The sequence below is a fragment of the Rhynchophorus ferrugineus genome, unplaced genomic scaffold, assembly GCF_030347505.1.
Source record: "Rhynchophorus ferrugineus isolate W39M unplaced genomic scaffold, kcgeb_rfMv2 rfM2, whole genome shotgun sequence".
Classification (NCBI taxonomy): Eukaryota; Metazoa; Arthropoda; class Insecta; order Coleoptera; family Curculionidae; genus Rhynchophorus; species Rhynchophorus ferrugineus.
The window spans coordinates 21,044,573-21,061,697 of NW_027472581.1; positions in this window are offsets into that span (position 1 = coordinate 21,044,573).

Genomic DNA, 17,125 nt, shown 5'->3' on the forward strand with positions numbered 1-17,125 from the left:
TCATTGACATTGGTAATGGCAAATTTCCTATAGACATGTTGACGGCTTGCTTTTGCTATGACTATAAACAAGTCCCAGGGGCAATCATTAAGTGTTTGTGGTATTAATCTAGAAAACCCATGTTTCTCACATGGTCAATTGTATGTTGCCTGTTCCCGTGTTGGAAAACCATCAGATTTGTTTATCTATGCGCCAGGTAATCAAACAAAAAACATCGTATACCACAAAGCAATATAATGATAATAATAATAATAATTATGATTCACATGATTAACAATAAAGCGATTACTTACTTTTCAATCCTTATATATGTTTTATTTAATTATTTTTTATTCACAACGCCCTATCACCAGGGTGATGGTTCTGTTCAGGAGAATTTTTTAAAATACGTAGGCACAAAAACTGCCACATTACAAATCTTTTTGACAGGACGAAGTTTGTCGGGTCAGCTAGTATTTTATAAAGAAGATTGCTTAATGAAGTGATTTTCTACATGCCATGTATATATAATATAGACATAATAAATACTTATTGCCAATAGGGCAGATTGTGGAATCACAAAGAGTAAAAAAATTGTCATTTTAGATTTACATTTTTACATTTTTCATTACATACATCTCCTATTTGTCGTCGTTATGTGTTCCATTTATGTAAATTATACAGTCAGTATCATTTTAATATGGTCTTATCTGAATTCATATATCTCACCTAATATATATATATATATATATATATATATATATATATATATATATATATATATATATATATATATATATATATATATATATATATATATATATATATTGCAAAAAGCATATATAAAAATAAATACGTCAGTCTGATCCTCACCAAAAGTTTTAAATCAATTTTTATCCTCTTTTACTTATTTATTCCAATCTTCGATCTCATCTTTGCAGGTAGCTCATCTTTAGTTTCCGTTCATTTGATTTCAATCACCGATTGCTTCCAACTTTGACTTATATACCACGTGGGGACTAACAGCTTATCAATACATGAGGAATTAAAGTTCTATGAAGCTCATTTATAATTGTTATCATTCATATTGTATTCTTTGTAACATTCATTTTAACTTTTGATGCACAACTTACTGGAATTACATATTCATATTAAACACATTTACTAAGGAATCTTGAAATGAGTCAGAAGCTTGTAATTCTGGAATTTTCGTCACTTGCCATAACTCCTTAATAGTTCTAACAATATGGTAATAACCGAAAATATCATAAAATCTTAAATAACACTGCTTGAAATTATGAAACTTCGTGTTGTTTGTTGTTTTAACACATTCAGTTTCATTGTAGTTTATATATATATATATATATATATATATATATATATATATATATATTTTAACAGTTCAGAAATTATACCTATATATATAGAAGAAGATTTGATTTACATTTGTCGTTTGGCCTCATTAAATCCTGATCGTGGCGTGCACAATCGCGCTCTAAAATGGAATCGAAACAAATGTTTTTCTTTCTTTGTCGTCGAGCTGTTTTTTTCGGCGTTCGCATGAATATCTGTCGAAACCGAAATCCTTTAAAAAGTGTCCGTAGCTGTCCGGTCCGATAATTGTGATATTTTTACTAGTGCCGGGATTATTAAACTCTGCAGAACAGGAAATGATGCATCGTTTGTAATCCGTGAATTTGACGCCAGTCACGTCCAATTGACCCGCGCCGAACGCATACAGTATTTGCCAGATAAAAGATCGGAATATTATTGTCAGATTTTTGTTTCGCGTTTCGATTTTTAAATAGACAAAGGGCACAATTTACAACTAAAAAAATATATATGGGACGAGCCGCGGGTTCGCTGATAGATGTGTTTTTTTAATGAATTTTCAATGTACCGGACTAAAATGCGGTAGTTTGTTCGGCTTTTATACACCGTCAATAAATACTAGAAAAAAATGGACCAGCTCTAAATTATACTATTACACCCACACTATTATTTATCGTCAATACTCTTGAGTAGTGTTGGGAACTATCAAGTGAAATCGACTGTCGACTGTTTAGTAATTGACTACTTTTTTCTATCGACTGTTTCAGTCGTGTACTTTTAGTTACTATTTTTAGTTCTACTAGTTTCATTCGACTGATTTGTAACATTCTGGCTCTGTCGTCCAGCCGCGACCTTGACAAAAATGTATCCAATATATACTTAGACTATACTATACATATATTTATATGTAATATATGTGGTTTTATGAGATTTTTGGTAGTTTTCTTAAAAATAACAATATATTGTTTATTAGTATTAATGTATTTTGGTTTGGAAATAATATATATAGTTTTATTATGATTTTTTTGGTAGTTTGCTTGTAAATAACAATATATCATATATTAATATAGCAGCATTTTGGATCGATATTTTTCAAGTAATCAAAGCAATCAGGGTAACAAGATTAAAATTGTGAATGATAAATAGTAAAATACTTTTGACTGTTTTTATGACAATAATAATAATATTTCAATAAGGTAATACTTCGATAGCTGTCTCGATTTTTATTTAAAATTAATTCCGTTCAATAATAAATAAAGCATTTACTTTATTTGAAAAAGCTGTAGTAGTTATGATGCGATCTTTTTTTTATGTCATTAATTAGTTTTTTTCTATGATTAGGTATATGTTTGATTTTTATATAGTATTTATGGTTATTGTTTATCATTATTTTTTAGGTTTTGTTTATGTTCTTGTCAATATTTATTATAGTACATTATTTGAAAATAGCAATTACCATATTAAAATTTCATTTCATTCCATTATTTTTTATAGATAAACAGAACATTTAAATATAAAAGTAATTCTACTTCGTAATTATTAATAGAATGTTAATAGTATGCAGTAATTATTTACTCCTTTTCTTTTTTAAAGCTTCTACATGAAGGAATATGTACATCTCCGTCCCGTTTATACTACCGTTGGAAAATATACATCGTTTCAACATCGTGGTATCATTACTTCCAAGCAGAAAAGAAGAGGTTGATATTGTGATCGATGATGAAATAGGGGTCTAATATGATTATCCCAAGAAGCCCAAAAAGTCGTGAGATAGTCCAGTAAAGCTATCCACAACTATAGCGAAGCAGTATATATATGGGTATAACATCTTACTGTATATAGGGTGGGATCAGCACAGTTTATGTTATTACGAGCTACTAAAGTCGAATTAAAATATTGCTGTAGATATCTGCCGCCGACAATCGAATATATTAAATATAGAAAAAATGTCGAAAAAAAACTAGTGATTAAATAAAGAAATTACTATTTCTGCCAAAAGCACGCTTCGACTGTTTTTCTATTCATATTAACAGACGGAGATGTACGAATTACTTCCGGTGTTAATTTTGAGAGAGGAAAGAATGAAGATGATTCCATGTGTTGTATAGATTAGTTCAATTCAAAATTATTTCAAATTGGCAAGTGGAGGTATGAAAAATCAGATTGATCGTATTTTAATATTTAGAAAGTTTAAATTCACAATTTTGAAATTACTAAAATCCCTAAAAGATGCGTGTATTAATCTGACAGCTGTCGGATCATTAGTTTGTGAATTATAGCACTTTGAGTGAAGGAACTTTTGTTTTCGTGAAAAAAAATTATAAAAAAGAATTTCACGTGTTGATAAAAATATTGCTTTTTAAAGGGAGTAAGTAGGAAAATCGACCAAAGATTGGTATGCTAAGTTTAGACGTGGTAAAATGAGCATCGAAAACGGTGAACGCAGTGGACACCCAAAAGGGGTTGTTACCGACGAAAACATTAAAATAATCAACAAAATATTTTTGAATGTCCGTAAATTAATATTGAATGAAATAGCAGACACTCTAAAGATATCAACTGGACGTGTACATCATATCATTCACGAATATTTGGGTAGGAGGAAACTCTGTGCAAAGTGGGTGCCGCGCGAGCTCACTTTTGACCAAAAGCAACGACAAGTTGATGATTTGGAGCAGTGTTTGAAGATGATTAAGCGTAATTAACCCTTGGTTTTGCGAAATCGCCGATAAATGGCCACTGTTGAAGAAAAAGAATGTGCTGCTTCACCAAGACAATGCTCCGTGTCACAAGTCAGTGAAAACGATGGCAAAAATCCATGAACTGGACTTCGAATTGCTTCCTAATCCACCGAAAACTCCAGACCTAGTTCCCAGCGACTATTTCCTGTTCAAGGATTTCAGATATCAAAAGAATGCTCGCTGGGAAGAAATTTTCGTCGAATGAAGTGGTAATTGCCGAAACTGAGGTCTATTTGGAAGCAAGGGACAAATCGTACTACAAAAATGTTATAAAAGAGTTGGAGAGTCACTATAATCAGTGTCACCCTTGAAGGGAATTATGTTGAATAAAAAAAACTAATTTTACCTAAAATATGTGTTTTACTATGGTAGGCCGGGGATTTTTCAATTGACCTGTTATATATAATAATTTTCGTCGTGACTAGCCAGAACATTAAGGACCAATTGAATGACACTATTCGGACTGAAAATGACGACCGAAACAAATGGTAGTAAAATGTAATCAATCACAAAAATCGATTGTGGTTTCCAGTGTTGATCTCAACGCTAATAATAACATTATTTCGAACAAATTTGATAGAAAATACCTGACAACTCGAAACGACCGATATATAGGTTAGACCGAAATCTTTTCAGCCGGTCCATTTCGAAATGCTTGTTTTAAACAACGCATCATTTATTTAACCGTAGCGCGTGCTTATTTCTCGTCCATTGATTATACTCAACGCAAACGCCGACTTTTATTCTATTCGAAACGGTTTTAAAATAGATCCAACAAAGCCAAGAGACAAATCCGATTAAGTACGTTTGTTTAATAAAATCGATACGGACCGAGAAGAGATTTAAGTTAATTTATAAATCATTCCGGCGATCGAGGAGGATTCATTATTGTGCCACGATAAGCTCGGCTAAATATGGCTTGTACATTTTCAAACTATAATAAATTGTCAAATTGTCTAATGGGCGCTGAAGCATACAAACTTGGTCGGGAGTCAGTTCAAAGCGGTGTTTATCTCAAAAGGCCCGTGTAACGGCAACATCCTGTTCTCCCTCAGGAGTAATTGGGGTTTAACACTCCCAGAAGCCCCGGAGTAGGCCCCGATCTACTTTGCTCCGAGGATGGTTCGGCCTCAAATTGATTCAGCGAAATATTAAATGGTTTAGGGACGTATTATATCTTAAAAAGCATTTCGTATAAATTGATTTTTTTTCTTCTACTACTTCTCTCAGTTCCCCTTAAGGGACATATTTCTTATATACTTGAAAGCGGTGAGGCTTTTCAATAAATTAATAAAAAGGTCGTTTTATCAAAAGCGTTATATGTTCGAGATGGTAGTCTCCATTATATTTTTCCCTCCGCTTCGTTCGATTCGATAGAGCCTTCCACGTATGCAGTCATAAATAATTACTTTATATTATATCACGAGATAGGCAATTGGATTAGTGGACAACAATAATACATGCCCATTTAATTAACAGCTTGATCAATTAACTGTTCCATTACTATTATATTCCCCTCAAATTAATCAAGGCTTGTGTATTCAATTTTCGAAGCTTTTTTGCGCTAATTAATTGAAATTAATTGACTCACTGTAAAAAATATAGTTCTAAACACATACTAAAGGTATAATTTATATTAATTTTGAAAATTAAGAATATGTGTTGGATAGATCTTGAACACGATTGTAGTTAATCAGATTCTTTTTGCAAAAATAATATGTTACTATATAAACTTGGGACTATGACCTACAAACCTACAAACCTACAAAGATATTCTAGCATAAATATTATAATTTATTCCACTGACATTAATTTTGAAACTAAACAGTTAACATTCCGACAAAATAAGGGCGTTATAGACATAATTTTTTGAAAACGTACATTTGGGATACGTATTACTTTATTTAATTAATCGAAATAAAAAAGTCTTTGAGGTCATTGTTTTCTAGCAGAGGCTTCTTGAACACGATTTTAGTTCATCATAGACTTTTTGCAAAAATAAAATGTTGCTATATAAACATGGGACTATGACCCAGAAACCTGAGGATATTCTATTATCGATACATGCTCATTTAATTAATAGCTTGATCAATTAACTGTTCCATTACTATTAGATTCCCCTCAAATTAATCAAGGCTTATGTATTCAATTTCGAAGTTTTTTACACTAATTTATTGAAATTAATTAACTCTCTGGAAAAAAATATAGTTCTAAACACATACTAAAGTTAAAAATTATATTAATCTGAAGAAAATATGATGGATAGATCGTGAACACGATTTTAGTTCATCAGATTCTTTTTGCAAAAATAATATGTTACTATATAAACTTGGGACTATGACCTACAAACCTAAAGATATTCTAGCATAAATATTATAATTTATTCCACTGACATTAATTTCGAAACTAAACAGTTAACATTCCGACAAAATAAGGGCGTTATAGACATAATTTTTTGAAAACGTACGTTTGGGGTACGTGTTACTTTATTGAATTCATCGAAATAAAAAAGCCGTTGAGGTTATTATTTTCTGGCAGAGCCTTCTAGAACACGATTTTACTTTATCAGAGTATTTTTGTAAAAATAAAGTGTTGCTATATAAATTTGGGACTATGACCTAGAAACCTGAGGATATTCTGACATAAATATTATATTTTACTCTACTGACATTAATTTCAAAACTAGACAGTTAAAATTCCGACAAAATAAGGGCGTTATAGACATATTTTTTTGAAAACGTGCATTTAGGGCACGCATTACTTTATTTAATTAATCGCAATAAAAAAAGCCGTTGAGGTCATTGTTTCCTAGCAGAGGCTTCATGAACACATCTTTAGTTCATCAGAAACATTTTGCAAAATTAAATGTTGCTATATAAACATGGGAGTATGATCTAGAAACCTGAGGATATTCTAGCATAAATATTATCTAACAGGCGGATACCTTCCTTAAAATTAGTTTCCGCTACTTAATATTTATGTTATATAATACCTATAATACCTAATACCAAAATTATCAAATTTGTATTTAGATAATCCATAGGATTCTATTGATGTTACTAAAGCTACATCCGATGTTTGCTAGTATTTTGAATAGTTATGTTTATGGAAAAAAAGCCAGATATTTTGACACCTTAGGTTCTTGTCATATAGTCAGTATAATGTAACGTGTCTGATAAATACTTCAATTTAGTATTACTCTGGTTAAATTTTCTTAGCCAGAACGTTCCCCCTGCAGTTATGATAGCAGCGGGTTCTAATCCTGCTGTAGCATGGTCGTAAATTTGTGTTTGTGTTTGGAATTGTTTAATATTTGTGGTTGTCCTCGGGCAAGAGTGCAAAATCGAGCAAGGAAAATAATCACAATCACGCCAGTATAAGGCCGGATGTCTTCTGTGATGATCTCCACGTTGATCACTAATTAGTCGGAAGGCTTAATGCCGAGGACTGTGGATTGGAGCACACGTTAAACAGTAGGTCCAATCTAGATAATGCTTAGTTTTTTTCGATGGAAAGGAATTATAACCATAAATGTTTTATCGTATTTTAATATGTTAATTGCTATTTCCAAATAATATACTATAATAAATATAGACAATACAATAGAACTTAAACAAAATCTAAAAACTAAAGATGTACAATAACAATAAATACCATGTTCAATAATAAAAATGCTTTATTTATTATTGAACGGAATTGCCATAAAAACAGACACAATTTTAATGTTTTTACCCTATCACATTAATAATCTTTTAAAGCATCGCTCCAAAATGCTGCTATATTAATATACAATATATTGTTATTTACAAGCAAACTACCAAAAAATCATAAAACTATATATATTATATATAAATCTATGTAAGCATAAATTGGGGACATTTTTGTTAAGGTCGCGGCTAGGACGAAATAGTTGAACCAAAAATAGCAACTAAAAGTACACGACTGAAACAGTCGATAGTAAATAGTAACAAAATCTGTCGCATCGAAAATAGCGACTGAAAACAGTCGATAGTAAAATGTAATCAATTACTAATCAGTCGATAGTCGATTTCAGTCTATAGTTCCCAACGCTAGTTAGGATATATGTTAATAGGATAGTTAAACGCATAATGGTAATGTGTGAAATTAAAGAACCATCCCTGTTAATTGTTTATTAATGAAAATATCCACTTTTGTTTTTTAAAACGGCCAAAATATTTAAAACAAAGGCTTGGCCATTTATATTCCAAATTAAAAACGGATATATTAAAGACCTATATACATAATATATGCATTATTCTGACTGACAGGGTGTGTAATGTGCTACAAAATGGTCATTGTATTTTAAAAACTTATTTAAAAAACGTATTATCGACTTAACGTTTTTTTTTTGCGATAAAAGTTGACATATTTATACTAGGATATTGTGTAAACGCCACTACTGTATCTGATCTACATTGTTAATATTTGACAACAAATCTATAACCTATAGTTGTTGAAAAACTAGATTAAAAACAGAAAGACTTGTCCATATAAATTTTGCGTCAAATGTCAAAAAACCTAATTATATAATTCGAAAGATGCTGCATTCCCCGAATGGTTTCATACCTTGACATCCATTTCGATGGTAGGTTAAATTATAATATAATATAATTAAAGCTTATAAGTTAACCTAAGACAAAAGAGGTTAATTTATCAGTCAGTAATAATGCTTATTAGGACTTAAGGGTTGCAAATACGTTGTAACTAACAAATAACTGCAGAATAATTTTGAAATTAAGTAGATATATGAGGGTATCTAAGTTATCTAGAAGTGCGAAGAAGAAAATTGCACCGTAAAGTATGAGAGAAGATTATTAAATCACAATAACGTAGAAGCAATAGAGCTACTGGATAACACCTATAAATAAATAACCTAAAAATACACGAAATTGTATAGCCTTTAACTTTACCTAATGTAATCTAATTTAGAGTCAATTTTTGAAAATACACACTGATTTATTTATTTTATTATCTATAGCTTTCATCTGGCTTATAAATGAATAGAAATATAATACGCTTTATGTAAAACATAAGAAAATATATTTCGGAGAATGAGAGACACTGTTTCAATATTACTAGTTATTTGTATATTAGCATCCATTCAAAAAAAAACAGAGAATTCTTTGTTATTTAATTATATAATACACACTGAAAGTACGGGGCTACTGTTACTGATTATGAATACCAGATCTATGAAGGTATGCAAACCCTCAGTTTTATTTATATTTATTATTTTCGTGCGAATGGATATTCCAGACGTAAAACTTTTTATATTCCATCTATAGGATGAAAACGTATTTACTTAAATCAAAGGAGATCATAAAAATCATTTGAAGACTCGCTACGTTTTAGGACCGGTCGGCCTTTCTGATTGGTAAGGTAAATTCGCCGCTTCCATTTAAAATTTCGGATGCGTTTTGCCTTATCAACTATCCCCCTCCTTGGCTACCCTCATCTTTGTACTCTCATTTCCTTTATATCCTCTCGCTCCTGTTGTTTCTTTGGATATCCATTCGGTTATTGAACCGATTGCTGCCCATCTTTGGATCAATGTACGTGCCGCGACCATTTGATTGATGTTTAGAAATATGTTTCTAATTAAAGGTCTTATTTTATATTAACAACTTTCATTTGAACATTTTGAAGTAAACTAAGAAGTTAAAAACACAAAATAATTTTATTTTTAATTTAAACATGTATAGTATTTTAAGTAGGCATGATTATAACTACAAGTAATGAAAATAACTGCAAATAATGTAAAAGTGTACCAAATGAAAGCACAATGAGTCGAGCACTGTGAGAGTATTATTGTTGAAATCAAATGTTCGATATTAGCTAATACATATCAAAATTATAGCTATGGCAAACCCACTGGAAAATTGTATGATGATAATAAAATATAGAACTGGAGCTATGTTTGATCGGCCTACTAAATCTGATTTATTTATTTTATCTATCTATAGCTTTCATCTGGCTTAACTACAATACAAGTTTTAAATTATAGAAATCTGATAAGAGATGTTTGACTTTATTAACCTTTAGCTTTGTGGAACGAAGAAATATATCCGGTCTTGCTCTAAATAACTTTATAATATTTTAGTGAATAAATGGACAATTTATTATTATGATGTTTATTTTAATAATAGCGTTACAAATTTATAATAGCTCAAGTAAATGAAACACTCCATCACGTCTCTCACAAAATTGGTTTTTAAACATACTTAAGTATTGTTCAAAATGTTTAAAACTTTGGTCTTTCATAATACACATATAACAGATTCTAAAAATTTGAAAACAGCAAATTGTTCAATCATTTATACTTACCCTAGTAGGTTATAGTTCATAAAATTATGTGATGTATAAGAAACTAGACAATTAATATTTACTTTTCTAATCTAATGCGTAATCTAATCATGATGTGATTCGAATGACACTTTTTGAAGGCTTATATTTAATTGCTATGTTTTCTTTGTATTTAGATAAAATATTTTCATTCAATAGTGTTAGAAGTCTATTTTCTTCTGCTTGCCGTTTGAGTATTTTAAGGATATATGTTAGCTTCATGCAAAATTGTAAAAATAAATCATTGGACCACATTGTATTAATTTTTCCATATTACTTGGTAACTGAAAATTATTAGGGACTCACACACAATACACAAAACAAACCTCAAATTTTATCTACAGTGTCATTTACCTCAATATTACGCTTTCTTCAAAATAAAACTATATATCAGAATACACCTCTTGTATTAAAATTTTTAATGTCTCGAGAAATGGATATCATACAATATTTTACGCTTCATAAATATGTAAAAGATATTACCAAAAACCATAGTTTGAACTATTAAGATGTTATATTATCCCCTTCACTTTTGGTCTCTTCTTTATTGAATTTGCTTTTCTGGAACGTTTATTTTGTATCAGCATAATTGCAGGGATTATATCATACTATAATATAATTGTACTATATATTAATGGACTGAGCCTCTCTTCTGAGGAATATTGCTCTCACAAAACTTTGTTACGTTTTCTCTAGTTAAAGATTATAGACAGAAGAGGTGAATACATAGAGTATAGTAAATGGACGGAGAAGATTATATATGATGTTTTTATGATATGGATAGTCTGTAGATAAGATTTAATAATTAATAAAATAACTTTATTTTGAAGGCTTTTTTTACTAGTAAGTTTGATATTATAATGCAGCCCTATATTAGAATCCCTTATGTCTAAATAGTTGGTTAGTGATTTAGATTACTTTATTAATCAATTAATTTAAACGACGTGTTGTCAGGTTAGGTCAACTTTTATAGTAATCATCTCTGTTTTTCCCGCAGGTTTTCTTTCATTCCTATAATATTTTATTCTAAATTGATTATTAAGTGGTATTTATTGCTGTTATTGATATATTCATCTAGCTATTTCTACTAATTTTCAATATTATTACTTTTAGCATTTCTTGGTCAGTATGCGCTTTATTCACGATTTGAGTATTGGTTATTGTCAGTGAAAGAGAGCCTTAATCAGATGCTACTTCAAAGGTAAGAAAGAGAATAATTTCTATATCTAATATTAATGGATGATAAAATTATATTGGGTAAATTGTGGAATGTTGAGAGAATAATAGAAAAGGTTTAATGTTATTTAAAGATATCAGAACAAGGCTTAAAAGATCAAGCTCAATATTCTGCAAAATCATAGTAAATATATGTATCCGGATCTCAGAGTATGAAGATCAAAGCAGGAAATAAGAGAAAATCTTAACAAAAAGTATCAGAGGAGTCTCGTGCAACATACGGATGAGCTGGTAGTGGCGCTGAGTGGAGAAGGAGAATAATAGCATGTCAGGCTCAAGAGATGCGTGTTGATATCTCCAGTCTTAGCAAGAGGTTCATGTAGAGGTATAGGAGATGCGCCTATAGTCTGAAGGTCTGTCATTAAAAATCCAATAACAAACAGTCTAGTAGATGGACAATACAGTGGCTTATTATTCTGAAATAGGTTGGCATGGCACAGAAAAGAGGCTGAAAAAAATTGAATTCATCTCAATTCAATCTTTCATTAATATCCCCTTTATTCACCACATCGAAACACTTTAACCAAACACGGCATCTTAATTGAACTCCATCTATACAAAATAAGATGATCTGATTAAAAGCAAACTCGTTCTTCTTTTGACGTCTGTTGGATTATTCAGGGTACTGTACTGGCAACTGTTTAATGGCATATGCTTTATTATTTTCCTGTTTTTATATGGAAAATTATGATGTGATACCACCTTTGTTTCATTCTACTACCATCAAATTTACTTCGTTATGAGCTTACATTTTTTTTCAAGATGTCGAGTCTGGTTTCTGAAAATTTGAACATTAGCTACTTGACAAATAATCAAACGAAAAATGCCGCTGAAGTTATTGTTTACTAGTGGAGACTTACGGTTATCATGCTCCAATCATAAGAACGTGTGAAACATAAATTCGGCTATTCGTTTCAAATTTAAAAACAAAGAACGTCCTGGTGGGTCAAAAATGATTCTTCGGAATTGCAGGTTGTTTTTTTTAACACCAAATTATAAACAGAAGAGAAGAGCTGAATGTGATCCGAGTTTCAATTTATAGATGACTATAAGCGATGGGAAAAATCACAAAGATGGGAAAATAGATTCTACATGAATTGAGTTAAAGGCAATATAAAAATAAATCATCAGTGAAATGCTATTACAAAAGTAAAAAAGAAATCATTTATGCATCGAATAATAATGGATGATAAATATAATATTGGGCAGTTTATATAATTACTAAATGAGTAATTTTTAGGAAGTTCAATGTATCTTAAAGTTTGTAGAGCAAAAGACATGCTCAATATTCCTCAAAGCATAACTAAGAAATATAACAAACCGAGAAATGAAAACCAATAAGCTGGCATTGGCGTTGAGAGTAGTGGGAACAGATTTGTGTAGAAGGATGGGAGTTGTACCAACCGAAGGAAGTTATCTGATTAAATATACAATAACGAGTACTGTAGTTGATGGAAAATATAATGGATTATTGTTCTGAAACAGATTACGACGGCCCAGAAAAGAGAAGGGAAAATTTTATCTTTTTTGTATGTGAAAATTTGGGTTCCTTAAGTTGGAACTACTAGTTATACCTAATACGTTTTCATCCCAATATCTTTCATTAATATCCCTTTTATTCATCACCTCAAAACACATTAACTAAATCTGCCCGGCATCTTCATCTAACTCCATCCGTACAAAATAAGGTGATCTGATTAAAGGGAAATCGTCCTGTTTTTGCGCCTATTCGATTGGCTAGGGAAGCGCGCTGGCATCAATTTAACGGCGTGTGTTTTATTATTTTCCTATTTTTGTATACAATATTAAGATGTGATAGATGCTTTAGATTATTCTACTGACGTCAAATTGCCATCGTTTTAAACTTATATATTTTTCAAAATGTCGAGTCTTGTGGCTGAAAATTTGTGCATTTGCCACATGCATTACTTCACTTAATTCATCAAATGAAAATAGCTGCTAAACTTAGTGCTTGCTGGTAGATATCTAGGGCTAGCTAGCATGCTCCAAATAACGTGTAAAATATAATTTCTACTATTCAAATGTGGTGACTTCAAAGTTGGGGCCTTGGTAGGTCGAAATCGATTCTTCGAAATTGCAGATTATTTTATTTAACAACTAATTGAACACAGCTAGCAGCAGAGTTGACTGTGACCCGAGTTGCAATTTGTGAACGATTACATGCTATGGAAAAAATCAAAAAGATGTGAAAATAGATTCCATCAGAATTGAGTTACAGGCAATATGAAAATATATCATCAGTAAAATGCTATTGCAAAACTAAAGAAGGAAATAATTTATGTACTGAATTGTAATGGGTGATAATTATAATATTGGGCAGATTGTAGAATTGTTAAATGAGTAATTTTTAAAAAGTTCAAAGTATTGCAATGTTTGCAGAGCAAGGAATATCTTCAATATTCCTCAAAGCATAACTAACAAGTGTATGTATCTGAATTTCGTTGTGCCAGTAAAGCAGGAAATAATAAATTACAGCAATGAGTATCAGAGGAGACTTGCTCAATATATAAACAAGCTGGCAGTGATGTTGAGTGGAGTAGGAAGACAACAACATGTGAGGCTCAAGGAGTGCGACCTTCCCAGTCTCGGCAACATACCATATTTGTGTAGAGAGATGGGAACTGCGCTAACAAATGGAAGTTCTCCCATTAAAAATACAATAACGTGCAGAGTGGTTGATGGAAAATATAATGGATCATTGTTCTGAAACATATTACCACAGAGACAGAAAAGAAGGAATTGGTGCATCTTTTTTGTTTGTGAAAATTTGGAATCCCTATATTATCTCAATATCTTTCGTTAATATCCTTTTTATTCGCCACATCAAAACATTAACTAAATCCGCCCGGCATCTTCATCCAACTCCTTCCCACAAAAATAAGGTGATCTGATTAAAAGCGAAATCGTTCACCTTTTGGCGTCTGTTCGATTGTCTAGGGCACCGCGCTGGCAACTATTTAACGCCGTATATTTTATTCACAATTCCTCGGCGTGACAATGGCGAGCCGTCGCGCCACCACCACCGCCATCGCCCGCCCCGTTACTTGGGAGATTTTCCGAAAATTAATTGATAGCTATGATTTAAAAGACAGTCGCTCTCTCCGTCTCGGCGAAATAAATAAATAAATGAAAACCTCTTTGTAGGAATAAATTATTCATCGCGGACGGCGAATGAAGTCGGGGGACGCGATGTCGCAAGTATGCGTGGTAATAGAAAATCGAAAAGTTGAAATTAAACGTTTCCTTTGTGGTCTTTGTCGTTTTGGCGCGCCGAGGCAAATAAGTTTTTCGGGCTCGGGCGGCGTTAAGAATTTTGTTCTCTCTACGGCTTTTGTTTATTGCTTGGAGTGCTCGGAAAGGCGAAGCAACAACTACAAAGAGAACATTTATCTCGTCGCCTAGAAAGCAGTCACTATTTCATGCAATCCATATACGGTAAAGCCTAACCTAGTCACCTAAACATTTTTGTTTTTTTTTTCTGGTCTAACATTCGGGTATTTATCTCCGTCGACGCACACTATGTAAGGTTGGGGAAAAAGAAAAATCTGTTTATTAACATTTTCAATATGTCTAATACTACTTATTCAGTGAACCCAAAATATAGAGAGGCACTTGAGAGATCCTTTGAGAGACACTTCATAAGACATTCTAGATGTGAAGATAGCATCATTCGTTAAACCGTTTAAAATTTATAAAATTAATTTCTTACATTTTTGTTGAACTGGTATCAATACACAAGCAAGATTAGTGCGGAATATATCAATTTGCATTTTCTAAACTAATTCTAAATTGGACTGGTAAAGCGAAAGTTAAACGTAACCTTATATTTTGTATTTCTTGGTGCAAAATCTTGGACATCTTCCCAAATTCACTGGATTTCGAGGTCATCGTATAGTAGTAGTTGTAAGCATCGATTTTAAAGTTTTGGAATTGAAGAGCTTTTTGCAACGTTGGATTATTAGTTGAATTAATGTATTATTGCAACCTCATACTGTTATAATATAATAATAATAATGTCTATTTGTCAATTGGTCAATATAAATTAGTCAAAAGTAACGAAAATGGAGAATTCAGAAGGTTATTTTTATTATATACTAGCTGACCTGGCAGACTCCGTACTGCCTCAATCGATAAATAAAAGACCTAATAATCCGTAATTAATAAAAAAATACTTGGTATGAATGAAATTTTTATCATTATTTTAGATTAATTACACATAGCGTTTCATACTTAAAAACATAGTTTTCCTGAAATACTGGCTATTTATAAGGTTTCAATGAGATAGTTACTGAAACACACAGTATATTTTTTGTTTTGTTTTGTGATGCGTAAATAAACAAAGATGACGGTTTTCTGACGCGCGAACAGGCGAATTATAATTGTCCATGCGCCAAACGGAAATTCCAAGTTGATTCCGCAAACTTCCAACGACTGACCTTGAGATTTATTTATGGTCATCGCAAAGGCCAGGATGTACTGGAAACTGTAAACGTTTACAACCGAATGGTAAATCCATTGGAATTATCGGTATACGCGTGATCAAGATCCTCTCCTTTGTAATTTCCCTTTATGATTGTTGCCTCAATGACGTTATTCATCATCTTTTTCAGAGCCAGTCTTGTTCCATTACACAGTCGAGGTTGATTAATGTTACGCAGAATGATGACAAACAATCAAGTCCCGGAAGAATATTCTGAATGGCCGCATTGAGATCCTCAACAATTTCGAATCTTTGACTTCTTTCCTCCTGACCATATTCTAAATGGACTGCCAAATGGACTACTGTGGGGTCTCTTTCATGGATCGCAAATGAAAAAATACGCCAAATTGCTTCGTTGCTACTTACATAGTCATTTGTTAACATAATTACATATGTACTTTATGGACTTCACAAAGCTACAATATTCCACATTGATATGAGCCTCAAAAGCTTTGGATACTATTGGCGAGTATGTTACGGTCCAACGGTTATCTACATCAACATTTTGTCTTCTTGCCTTCACAACTGCCGATCGCCCACTGTCCGTAATCCGTATCCATCATTTCCCGTTATTGTTGCAACAATCAGGTCTCTTGTGTCTATGTACCATTGAAATTGTCCTGTATAATATGTGTAACGCCAAATGATTTAATCTATAAACAGCTGTTGTATTTCTGAATGTTGGCCAAGAAGTTGTTAAAATCATTTCCAATATCAGAAACAAAAGGGCGTAAAGGATCTAGTGGTGGAACCAATTATGGCAATTTTACTTTGCCTCCAGCACAACATAAACCAGTAGATTCACCACTGTATTTTAACGCCTTGCAATATCTACAATACACAATAATCTATTGCCGCATCATAGTGAAATGCAGCTCGTTCCAGGATCACAGGAGCACTGTGTCTACGGAATAGCTCAATTCCATTATGTCGTGCTCGCTGTTGTTGTGTTTGGTGTGCGCGAACTCGTTGC